Source organism: Heteronotia binoei, chromosome 8, assembly GCF_032191835.1.
Source record: "Heteronotia binoei isolate CCM8104 ecotype False Entrance Well chromosome 8, APGP_CSIRO_Hbin_v1, whole genome shotgun sequence".
NCBI lineage: Eukaryota > Metazoa > Chordata > Lepidosauria > Squamata > Gekkonidae > Heteronotia > Heteronotia binoei.
In genome coordinates this window covers 22836483-22849353 of record NC_083230.1, presented here as the reverse complement: position 1 = coordinate 22849353, position 12871 = coordinate 22836483, and the positions used below count along the sequence as shown (strand labels likewise).

General features: G+C 42.1%; 1 protein-coding gene across 3 annotated transcripts in view; it reads right to left on the bottom strand.

Annotated features, from left to right (window-relative positions):
• Nucleotides 1-12871, bottom strand: part of GRM8 (glutamate metabotropic receptor 8) — a 999131-nt gene that overhangs the window by 243289 nt on the left and 742971 nt on the right. The gene's annotated exons all lie outside the window — the stretch shown is intronic.

Genomic DNA, 12871 nt, shown 5'->3' with positions numbered 1-12871 from the left:
TTCTTTTTTTGATCTGATAATATAGTTGATTAATATAGAAAATATACATTAGAAATTTAGAAAACTGAGTAGGTTTAGGGGCGCCCAGAACTGTGGGGTGAGGAAGAAACGTCTGTCCTGCCTGTGGACCTACAACATGGGAGCACATACTTGTCTGCACTGCAGCCTCCACCTCTTTGAGTTATATATATATATAATGAAGTTTATTACTTTTGACTGTAGTCGGTAGTGCTTGAGTCTTCCTTTTTACAGCTCTAGTTTCTGCTTGCTCCAAAAAAGGCAAGCCCAGTGCAGTTAGTAAAGCTGATCCAGAAGCATGGTCATATGTGGTATACTGAACTTGCTGATAATCCACAAACATTTTGCCAGACCACAACTGGCTATGTTTTATACCAGCAGCCTACAATTTAGATATGGTGGGTTTTAGAATCTAGAGCATTTTTGAGGGAAAGTCTGGGAATACAAGTATTTTGCTTCTTTGGGGATGTTTCTGTGGCTATTCCAGTACGTGCTAGTTTTGCACTGACAAAATTATACATATATTTAGGATTATTGTGTTGTCTTTACTACATCATACAGCTCTTTGTCTAAGTCCTGTTCTTCTTACTGTATTTTCAGAGTTGTTTCAACAAGAACTCTTTATAAAATCTGATATTATGAAAGATGGTTCTAAAGTGTGAGCATTTGTTGTCCTGTTAAACACAAGATTTAATATCTCTACCTTTCATGTCAGCCTATCTATTACAGTCTTCTACAAACACCCAGAAAGATGTCTTAGCCCACTGTTATCTGAGTGCATTTATATTCTCTCCAACCAAAACAGAAAAAAGAAACAATACTTGTATACATGAAGACACTGTGCATTCAGTGATATCTGGTCATTAATCTAAGCACCAATCACTGATTAGGATTCAGATACCACTGAGGTCTGTGAAAGACTTCCCACTGATTCTTGGAAGAATTTGAAGTAGCCCCCTGAGACCTCATCTCAACAGAGTTTTGTGAATGCAGCATGCCTTCTTGCTTCAATTCCAGACTGGCAATCACATCTTTCACAAAATGCTGGAACTTCAAGGCACTGCAGATGAAACTTCAGAAAGGATTTATTGATGGGGTTATGTTACACAAGTATTAAAGAGTGATCATCCCTTTAGGAGATGTGGGATAGAATTCCACTTAGTAGCTTATATTTCATCAACTGGAGTATACATCAGAAAAAGTTAATCCAAAACTGTGATAGAACCTAACTTTCCAGACAAAGATAAATCATATTGCTTATTTTCTCCAGGTCAGCACCCCAAAAGCATTTTCCCCCTCATAAAAGAACACAGCATCATCTGGAAGCTAGTTTTTAAAAGAAATATACTGTAACAACAATGTTGTGTGTGCGTATAAAAACAGATATTTCATGGGTGACTAATTCTACAGGTCTGCAAGCTTCAGTTGTTTAATTTGTAAATCAATCAACTGAAGAGTTAGTTGGTTAATCAATAGGATTCAGTTTTAATCAGGGGAAGCAATTCTTAACTGATGAAGCTGAAAGTTACCAATAATCTGTTTTTGAAGCCGCTTTGATTATGTGCTTTATTAGGTAATGAGAAAGAAAACATCAAAAAATGGCCTTCCCTTTTAACAGTATTTATTTAAAATAAAATAAAATAAAATAAATTATAAATAACTATTTCTACCAACAAACTTTCAAATACTCAGCTTCTAAAACCAAACCAAATACTTTTTTTATTGATGGATAGATGTGTGAGAGAAAAGGGTAAACCAGAAACTCACATATACCTAATAATTAGTTCCTTGCTGTTATTAGTTCTTTGCTGACTATTAAGGTATTACTAGTCTTCCTTGTTTAACAATCTGGATTTTGCAAATTTTTATATTCCAGATCAGGGCTTTTTTTTTGTAGCAGCAACTCCTTTGCATATTAGGCCACACACTCCTGACGTAGCCAATCCTCCAAGAGCTTACAGGGCTCTTAGTAACCTCCAGGAGGATTATAAACTCCAGGAGGATTGGCTACATCAGGGGCCTTGTATATGGCCTAATATGTAATGGAGTTCCTGCTACAAAAAAAGCCCTGTTCCAGATATAAGGCTCAGAATAGGCCATATACAAGGCACTGAGCCTCTGGAAGCATACTAGAAATAAGCCTCATTTTTCAACCCTTTCTAGGGTTCTCCCACAAATAATTTAAATGACATGGGGACATTTAAATGACATGGGGAGCTGTGATATTACTATCAAATTAATACAGATATTCTGGTGAAGAAAGGGCAATTATTCTGCCTAGGACAAGTGCACCTTTTGTAGGTTACGTATTACTTTACCATTAAAGATAGTTGTTATGACTCATTATATTACTTTCTATTACCCAGGATGTCTTATGAACTTTATTTCTGTAGGAGTTCTTTTAAAAACATGAAATCCATGTTTCCCACTTTGATAAAGATAGGCACAGACTAGAAAATATATGAGATGTTTTAAAGGCTAAGCCAAATGACTTTTAGAAAATGGAATTTGTGCTCCCACGTATAAAATCTCTGCATTCATAATCTGGGAAGAAAAAAACCCTTCCCACATTAGAAATTTTATATTTTGAATTTTAAGTTTGTACAGGAGAGAACTGCAGAGGGGTTTTATTTTTTTTTTTGCCACTGACACATAATTGGCACTGGTAACTGGAGGTGCTTTAACTAACTGTCCAGTGTGTGTGTGGGGGGGGGGGATTCAGCTTGGGACCATCTGGTCCAACTAGTATATCCCTTTCCTCAGGACGTTTTTTGGTAGAAAAAGCCCATCAGGTACTTATTTGCATATTAGGCCACACCCCCTGATGTCACCATTGTTTCACAAAGGGCTTTTTGTTGAAAAAGCTCAGCAGGAATTCATTTACATATTAGGCCACACCCCCAACACCAAGTCAGCTGGAACTGCATTCTATGTGTTCCTGTTAAAAAAAAAAAAAAAAAGCCCTGACTTTCCTCTTAGTGTTTTGTCTTAAGAATTGCCTGACACAATGATAGAACTAGGAAAACTGGATGTGAATTTCCAGTGTGGGTTAAAAAAAAAAACTGACAGAAAATGAATTTTCTCAGTCTCTGTCTGAGTTGTTTTGGCATAGCTCGAATTTTAAGCTAAATTATCTTGAAAGTGTACTTCCATTTTCCTTCACTTCTTGTTATTGTGTTTCATTTTTCTTTCTCCATTCCTTGAAATGTCTTCTCCATTTCTTGCCTTTTTTTTTCTACTTCTGCTCAATTTTCCCCTAGCAACCACCCACATACCTCCTTGGGGAGCCCTGCCTCACATTTTGAGAACTGGATATACCATATGCTTAATACAGGGATGATATATACAACATATTTTTTTTTTATTTCATGGAGCTAATTTTAACATTAATATTGGAAAAAAGAAAGGAGTTCAAAACTGATAAGGTAAAAAGTATTCAGATACTTTATGCACTGGCATTTATGCTGACAAAAAAACATGTTTTTGCCTCAACTCAGGGCACACTAGCAAATCCAACAGTAGACAAAGTGTCACCCATTCAGTACAATGGGTTGAGTAGGTTAACCCACTTGGCCTGATTGATGATGTGTATCTGAAGAATGACAGGTGAGTGTATCACTGTTGATTCACCTGTTCCCTTTGCAGAATTCAATAACTTCAAACCGTGATATTCATTTGGAATAGCTAGCTGAATGGGAGTAGGGAGCATTATGCTTTGTTGGTTTCACTGTAACATGACTGGCTGTTTGCAGAAAATAATGCAAGAGGACTGCTGGTCAGCCCCATGTCATGCTGTCCCATTGGGTGTCATCATGTTCCCAATTTTGTTTAATATCAACTTGTAATATCGGAGAAAGATTATCTGGGGATTTGGAATCAGATTCCACCATTACACGGATGACAAAGGGCTCTAATTCTCTGTAACAGCTACATCAGGCACTTCTATAGAAGTCCTCAACAAATCCCTGGAGAAAGTGAGAGGATGGACAATAAACTGAATCTCAGTCCAAAAAAGATGAGGAGCTTTTGATCAGTGACAAAGCCCCTTGAGAAAAGAGAAGTCAGTCTGTTCCAGAAGTGATTGCAACAGCCTGAAGGAACTGTTTTGTAAGATGCCATTGGATCCTGGTCTGTGCTGGGAGGGAGGGGGTCTGAATCTTTAAATTTGGAGGGTATTAAAAAACAGCAATGTTGATGTTATTTCCCCCCCCCCCCCCGAGATGAATTTTATGCCCCAGTCTTTCTGTATGGGGTCACTTGCACCCCTGTTATTTACAGAAATGGTGTCTCAGGTCTTCTTATGGCACACGGAGCCTTTTACCATCAGAAGCTGATATGCCAGCTGCAACCTTGAAATTAATTATTTGGTATGTGATTCATGCTCTGACCAAGTCCTAGTTAGAGCAATATACTTTATGTGGGGCTAAATCTGAAAACTGTCCAGAAATTTAAACTAGCCCCAAATGGGTCAGAATCCTTCCCAGGTTTCTGTCACTGTTTGTAGCCTGTTGCTTTGTGTTATGTAGTATGGTTGAATACGTTATCAAGTAAAGATGCTTTTTCTGTTCTTTGTAGTTTCCCTCGCCACCCTTCCCTCCACTGCCCTTTCAACTGTCAGTTCCCATGTCTTTCCATTTCTGGCCACTCAAAGCTGTCTTAAATCCTTGAGGGGAGTCCGTTACAACATGAAACACATTCCCGTGTGAATTGTCTGCAGCCTGGAAACACTCATGTGTTAACCCCTCCTTATCTACCATCTGGCCACTTTGAAAAGTGTAATGTTTTGCATAAAAGTGAAAGTACGGTCTTCTTTTATTGTTTTGACTGAGATTTGGGTAGTAATGGGCTGGGGAATGTTGGGGGTATTTTAGAGCAGGGGTCCCTAACCCCCGGGCCACAGATCAGCACCAGTCCATGGCCTGTTAGCAACCGGACCGCACAGGCATGGTGCTCTCGGTTTCCCACATCACAGACCTGGGAAGCTGAGAGCAGTGGAATGGTATGTCAGTTTGTGCTCTGTTCCCAGCCAGGCTCAGAATAAGGCAGGGCAGCTCCACTGCCCCTTTTGCTCACCTGGGACCCAGGTAAATGAAAGAGGCAGTACAGCCTCATTCCAAAGTTACCTCCCCTTGCAGGGGAGGCAGCCTCAGAGTGAAGCTGCCCCATAGCTCCTTTCACTGGCCCAGGATCTGAGTGGACAAAATAGGTGGTGTGGCCTCACTCCAAGGCTGCATCTCCTTGCAGGCAGCCTTGGAGCATGGCAGAGCAGCACCACTGCCCCTTTTGCCTGCCCGGGACCCAGACAGATGAAAGAAGTGGTACAGCCTCACTCTGTAGCTGCCTCCCGTGAAGCGAGGGCACATCACCTCTTTTGTCCGCCCAGGTGCTGGGCGGGCAGAAGGGGCAGTGCAAGAGGAAGCTTTGGAGGGGGGTTTTAAATTGGAGGGGGAGGCAGATCTGCTTCTGCCTCATTGCCTAGCATGGAGGCAGCAAAAGCAGCCCCAGTCTCTCCCCCCCTGCATTTAAAGACCCCAATGGGGGCAGGGACAGGGGTATGAGTGGAGGACTGCCTGGGGCAGCAAAAACTCCAGCAGCACCACCCCGCCCCCCAGTCTGTGGGAAAATTGTCTTCCATGAAACCAGTCCCTGGTGCCAAAAAGGCTGTGAGCTGCTGTTTTAGAGTGCTTTGCCTAATGTAGGTTATTCCTGGCTATGTCCCAATGGAAGCTAGAATGCCTGTAACAAATCATCATAAAGTTTCATCTTGGAGAAAGAGAAGTCTACTTGCGTGTTACTAGCAAAATGTGGCACCTGGGTTATTGTTGATTATTAGATGCAGGGATTGTAACATATCCAGGGATCATAGTCATAACTGTTTTAAAAGATAGGCAATGCCTGCCCATTTCTTTCTATACACAACCTAAAGTGCTGCTGCTTAATATTAAGGCCCTAAATAAATTGGGGACACGGCATTTGAAAAACCTCCTCATCCCATCGTGTGTAGCCCCACCAGTAAAGATCTTCCTGTTAGGCACTATTTTCTATGCTCCTGCTTGAAGGGGTGATGTGGGCAGGAATGAGAGATGGGGGCACTTTTAGCTGACAACCAAAAGATGAACTACTTGGAATGGACAGGAATTTGAGTTAAAAGTGAAGCTCACCGGATATCTATGGCATGCTTAGGGAAGTACTATATGAAAAACAGCAAATGCATGACCGATGTTCTTTTGAGATGCACCGATGCAACTGTTTCTATGTCATTAGAGCCTGAACCGCTCTTCTCTCATGACTAGTGCTGCAAAATCAGTTTACCCAGAAATTTAACAAAAATTGTTTCCTACACATTACAATTGAAAGAATTAAGGTTGTGAGTGGGTTTTTTTTTTTAAACGACCAACCAAAAAAAAAAAACTATTCATTTTTGCTTCATGTTGTTGTTTTTTTTAAACCCTGAAGGTTGAAACAGCATTCATGCTAGGTTAGTAAACATGGTTTGTTTGCTATAAGTGAAATTCCAAGTCATTATGCAGAAAAGGAATACAGGAAAGGAAGACAGCACCCAGGGTTGCTTACAATGGAAACAGAACAAAGTTAATTTTTAAAAAAGCACACAACACTTTGTATATTTCATATCCAAGATTAAAGAACATGCTGCTAAATTTTCTTCACAGCCATTTTCTTCTGCTCTGTCCCATACACTCTTGCCATTATCCATGGCTGATATCTCCTTTACGTTTTCAAGATTAGTCACATTAACAGAATGGTGAATAATAGAACTGAGGTCAATAGAAAATGTATTAGAGCAAAAAAAAGAAGAAATATTGCTATTTTATTTTAAGAATTCCCAAACTATCCTATCTTCAGGCTCATCCTGCAGTTTTATTTCAAAATCTGAACTGCATCATAAAAAATGAGGAGAAAATTATCAGGTTGGTTTTCGTGGCAACAATGAAGCAAATATACAACACTAGGCTGCAGTCAGATGACAGGCTTGGTGCAGTCTGGCTGTGTCTCTATTTGTTCTTGAGAGATTTGTACAAACATCTCACCTCACCACATCACTGCATGCTCACTTTGTAGTTGACCATTCAGATTACTGGTGTGTGGTAACCACAGAATTGGCAGTTGGGTGACCTTGTTTTTTTTAACAAAAAATTGTCTTTCGCACATGCACAGAAACAGTCATTTGAAACCCCGCTCCATTTTGACAGCTCCAGAATCCCCCCACCAAGTACTGCGGCCCGTCAGCCTCCTTCACTCCACCTCTCTTCCATGGAATACATGTGGGTGAGGAAATGTAAGCATCATGCAGATTTACATGAGAGTAGCCCCATTGACTTCAGACATTTACTCTTGTGTCAGTCATGGGATGCTCTCAAACAGCAACTGAAAAGCAGAAAGCCAATTTTTCGGTAACACAGTTTGCAAGGGGGGGAGTGGGATGGGGAGATAGGTTTACTAAATCCAGAAACTCTTGGAAATTTGGGGATGGAGCTTGAGAAGGACAGGGACCTCAGTGTGGTACAATGCCATACAGTCCACCTTCCAAAGCATTCATTTTCTCCAGGGAGACTGATCTCTTTAGTCTGGTTAACACACACACACACACACCACTTTAGTCAAGGTCCATTTCCAGAATGCCCTGCACACACTTTTGGGGCAGTTATTTAGTTTTCTCAGAAGCAAGGCTGCCTAGATTTAAAAAAAAACAAAAAAAAACAGGGAACGTTTCCATGGTTTTTCAACCCCAAGAAACAGGAGAGAAGGTTTGAGGTGGGATTTGTCAATTAAAAACAATTTCCTAGGGGGCTCCCAATCCTAACAGAGTGTTTAGGTGCAGAAACACATAAGCAGTCATTCAAAGATGCACACATCACTAATTGATTTTTTTTAAAGTAGCACATTGATGGATGTGTGCAATCTGACATAAGAACATAAGAGAAGCCATGTTGGATCAGGCCAACAGCCCATCCAGTCCAACACTCTGTGTCACACAGTGGCAAAAAATTTATATATGTGTGTGTGTATATATATATATATATATATATATATATATATATATATATATATATATATACACACATATATATACACACTGTGGCTAATAGCTACTGATGGACCTCTGCTCCATATTTTTATCTAACCCCCACACAGCTTGATTTCACTAGAGAGAGTTCAGAAATGTGCCGTGAGATCAGTTCAATGCATAAAAACTAGACTTTTTCTGACGTTGGGAATGTTGAGGGTGGGAATTGGGCACTGACAACTGGGGAACAGGATGCACAGTCAGAATTAGAATTTTTAATACAGACGGGAGAAGCAATGATATCAGCCCAAACAGTTCATCTGATTACAGCCCTAGTGAGAAAAACAGTTGCAGTCAAAGATCACAGCTGTCCATTAAGAGAACAAAAGTGATAAAAGCTGCAGCATCTATTGACTTTTAAATACAGAATATCTGGGAAACTGCTTTGAAAATATATGTCAGTGCTGCTATGGGTAGAGGAAGAAGAAGAGGAGAAGATTGGATTTATACCTCCCCACAACAGACACCCTGTGAGGTAAGTGGGGTTGAGACAGCTCTCCCAGAACTGCTCTTGAGCAGAACAGCTCTGAGAGAACTTGTGGATGATCCAAGGTCACATCAGCAGAGAAGAATTTAATTTTTTTTTCTTCTGCTCTGTCCTATGCACGCAGCCATAATTCATGGCTGATATCTCCTTTATGTCTTCCAAGGAAGAGAATTCTAGATACGCTGATAGACAGTGCTAGGGAGGAGCCAGTGGTCATGGTACATATCAGCACCAACGATGTGGGAAAATGCAGTCATGAGGGTTTGAGGTGGGGTGGCTCTGTTGTCAGAGAGGGTATACTGTCCAGTAAGACTGAAAAGGTCAGAGAATTAGATTCTTTTCTAGAAAATCTCTGGGTCAAAATAGTTGGCCCAAAAGGAGGTTTAACTCTAGGAGTTTATCACCCACTGGATCAAAAGATAGAGGATGATTTTAAAATGATGAAAGAATTAAAGATAGCAGCTAGACATAAAAACTGTGTCATAATAGGTGATTTTAATTACCCGCAGATTTATTGGGTCAATATGTGTTCCAATCAGGAGAAAGACATTGAGTTTCTAGACACTCTCAATAATTGGTAGAATGAGTAGATGGAGCCAATGGTCACAGAACCTACCAAGGGAGAGGTGATTCTGGATGTGGTCCCAAGTAATGCCCAAGGCCTGGTGAGAGATGTAAAAGTGATCGCACCACTTGGGAGCAGTGACCATAATGCTGTTGATTTCACCATTTGTATAAATAGGGAGTTGCCCAAAAAGACCAATACAACCACTTTTAACTTGAAAAGGGGTAACTTCTCTGAGATGAGGCATGTGAAGAGGAAACTGAAAGGAAAGGTAAATAGGAACAAAACCCTTGGGGAAGCTTGGAGACTATTTAAAACTACAATCCTAGAAACTCAAATAAAATATATACCGCAAGTCAGGAAAGGTAGAAATAGGTATTAAAAAAGCCTACATGGTTAATAAACAAAATAATGGAAACTGTAAAAGGTAAGAAGGACTCCTTTAAGTGGTGGAAAGCTAGTTCAAGTGAGGTTAATAAAAGGGAACACAGGCTGTGGCAAATCAAATGCAAGTCTGTGATCAGGCAGGCAAAAGGAACTATGAGGAGCATATTGCAAAAAAAAATATAAAGAACAATAAAAATTTATTCAACTACGTTAGAAGCAGGAAACCAGCCAGGGAGGCAGTGGGGCCCTGCGAAGACCATGAAGTAAAAGGATTATATGGAAATGGTTGAGAAGCTGAATGCATTTTTTGCCTCCATCTTCACTGTGGAAGATGAGAAGTTTTTACCCATCCAAAACTGCTGATTTTGGGAGGGGTGTTGAAAAACCTGAGTCAGATTGAGGTGAGGAGAGAGGAGGTCCTACAACTGATAGACAATTTAAACACTGATAAGTCATCATGCCCAGATGGCATATGTCCAAGAGTTCTGAAAGAACTCAAAGCAGGCCCGTAGCTATGAAGGGGCCTGTGGGGGAACAGCCCCTTGACTGCTAGGCAGGGGCCCCTAACCAGTCTCCAGTGCCTCGGCTGCATCCTTCTCCATTTTGCCATCATCTTCTGCTTCTGCTTGCTTAGGGGCTGGAAGAATTCTCTGACCCCTCAGCAAGCAGAAACAACGGGGCACTTTCAGAGCCCAGGACTGAAACTTAAGCTCCCTGTTGCTTCTGCTTGCTTAGGGGCTGGAAGAAATCTCTGACTCCTCAGCAAGCAGAAACAACGGGGCACTTTCAGCACCCAGAACTGAAAGTTAAGCTCTACCTTGTTTCTGCTTGCTTAGGGGCTGGAAGAAATCTCTGACCCCTCAGCAAGCAGAAAAATGGAGCACTTTCAGTGCCCGGGATTGAAAGTTAAGCTCCACGTTGCTTCTGCTTGCTTAGGGGCTGGAAGAAATTTCTGACCCCTCAGCAAGCAGAAACAACTGGGCACTTTCAGCACTCAGGACTGAAAGTTAAGCTCCACATTGGGCTGACGTTGAGCTAGAGGGCGCCTGCAAGAAGAGCCGTTCTGGCCCTCAAGTGGGGTGGTGGGGGTAGGGGGCAGATGGCTCCATTGCAGACAGGGCAAAGTAGGGTAGACTGGTGCACAAAAGTTGAGCTCCTGGCTGCAATCCGGGGCTGGGGATCAGTGGAGAGGTGATGTTCGCCTGCAGGGGTTTTCTGGCCTGGTCTCGCTGGCCACCCGAGTGAGGGTGGGAGCTGCGCTTGGGCAGCCTCGGCTCACCCTCTGACAGGAAGAAATCCAAATTGGAGGTCTTGTAGCCCCAGAAGTCAGTTGCGACTTGGTGGCTCCTTCCACTCCCCCCCCCTTGTCCCGCCCTGCTTGCCTAGCTGGATCATGCTACAAGTAAGGGCAGGAGACTGTGCAGCATGTATCTAAACCTCTGAGTGGCTCCCCACCAGAGCTGCTGGAAGAGGGGTGGAACGGGATCACCTTGGGGCAGCTGTGGGGAGGGAGGAGGTTGTATGGCAGTGAGCTGGCAGCTTTCCTCCTCAGTGGTGGTAGGAGACAAGGCCATGGCAGTTGGGGCCAACATGATGCCCCCTGAAAAAAATCACCCCCCCCCCCCCCAATTCTTAAAACCTGGCTACAGGGCTGACTCAAAGGTAAACTTATGGATCTCCTAACAAAAATATGTACATTTTCATTAAAATCTGCCTCCATTCTTGAGGGCTAGAGGGTAGTTAATGTCACCCCTGTCTTTATTAAGGGTTTCAGAGAAGATCTGGGAAATTACAAGCCAGTCAGTCTGACTTCAATACCGGGAAAGTTGCTGGAAACTTTAATTAAAAAAGAATTACTAGGCACATTGATGAACAAAAATTATTGAGGAAGACTCAGCATGGGTTCTGTAAAGGAAGATCTTGTCTCACTAACCTGTTAGAGTTCTTTGAGGGGGTGAACAAACATGTGGACAAAGGGGACCCGATAGATGTTGTTTACCTTGACTTCCAGAAAGCTTTTGATAAAGTTCCTCATCAAAGGCTCCTAAGTAAGCTCAAGAGTCATGGAGTAAAAGGACAGGTCCTCTTCTGGATCAAGAACTGGTTAATTAATAAGAAACAGAGAGTGAGTATAAATGGACAATTTTCTCAGTGGAGGGTGGTAAGCAGTAGGGTACCGCAGGGCTCAGTACTGGGTCTGATGCTTTTTAACATGTTCATTAATGATTTGGAGTTGGGAGTGAGCAGTGAAGTGGCTAAGTTTGTGGATAATACAAAATTGTTCAGGATGGTGAGAACTCCAAAGGCACTCCAAAGAGATCTGTCAAAGCTGGGCGAGTGGGCATCAACACAGCAAATGAGGTTTGATGTGACCAAGTGCAAAGTAATGCACATTGGGGCCAAAAATCCTAACAAGTTGATGGGGTGTGAACTGGCGGAAACTGACCAAGAGAGAGATTTTGGGGTCATGGTACATAACTCACTAAAAATGTTGAGACAGTGTGTGAATGCAATAAAAAAAAAGGCCAACACTATGCAGGGAATTCTTAGGAAGGGAACTGAAAACAAATCAGCCAGTATCATAATGCCCCTGGTGCAACCTCATTTGGAATACTGTGTACAATTTTGGTCACCAAAACTCAAAAAAGATATTATAGCATTGGAAAAAGCACAAAAAAAGGACAACTAGAATGATTAAAGGGTTGGAATACTTTCCCTATGAAGAAAGGTTAAAACTCTTTAGCTTGGAGAAATGTCTACTGAGGGATGACATGATAGATGATAGAGGTTTACAAAATTATGCATGGGATAGAGAAGGTAGAGAAAGAAGTACTTTTCTCCCTTTCTCACAATACAAGAACTTGCGGGCACTCAATGAAATTGCTGAGCAGTCGGGTTAAGTACTTCTTCACCGAAAGGGTGATTAACATGTGGAATTCACTGCCACAGGAGGTGGTGGTGGCTACAAGCATAGCCAGCTTCAAGAGGGGATTGGATAAACATATGGAGCAGAGATCCATCAGTGGCTATTAGCCACAGTGTATTGTTGGAACTCTCTGTCTGGGGCTGTGATACTCTGTATTCTTGGTGCTGGGGGGGGGGGGGGACTGTGGGAGGGCTTCTAGTGTCGTGGCCCCACTGATGGACCTCCTGATGGCACCTGGGGTTTTTTTGGCCTCTGCGTGACACAGAGTGTTGGACTGGATGGGCCATTGGCCTGATCCAACATAGCTTCTCTTATGTTCTTATGAAGAGATTAGATTTATACCCCACCCTTCACTCAGCGTGGTTTACAATCTCCTTCCCTTCCTCTCCCCAGAACAGATAT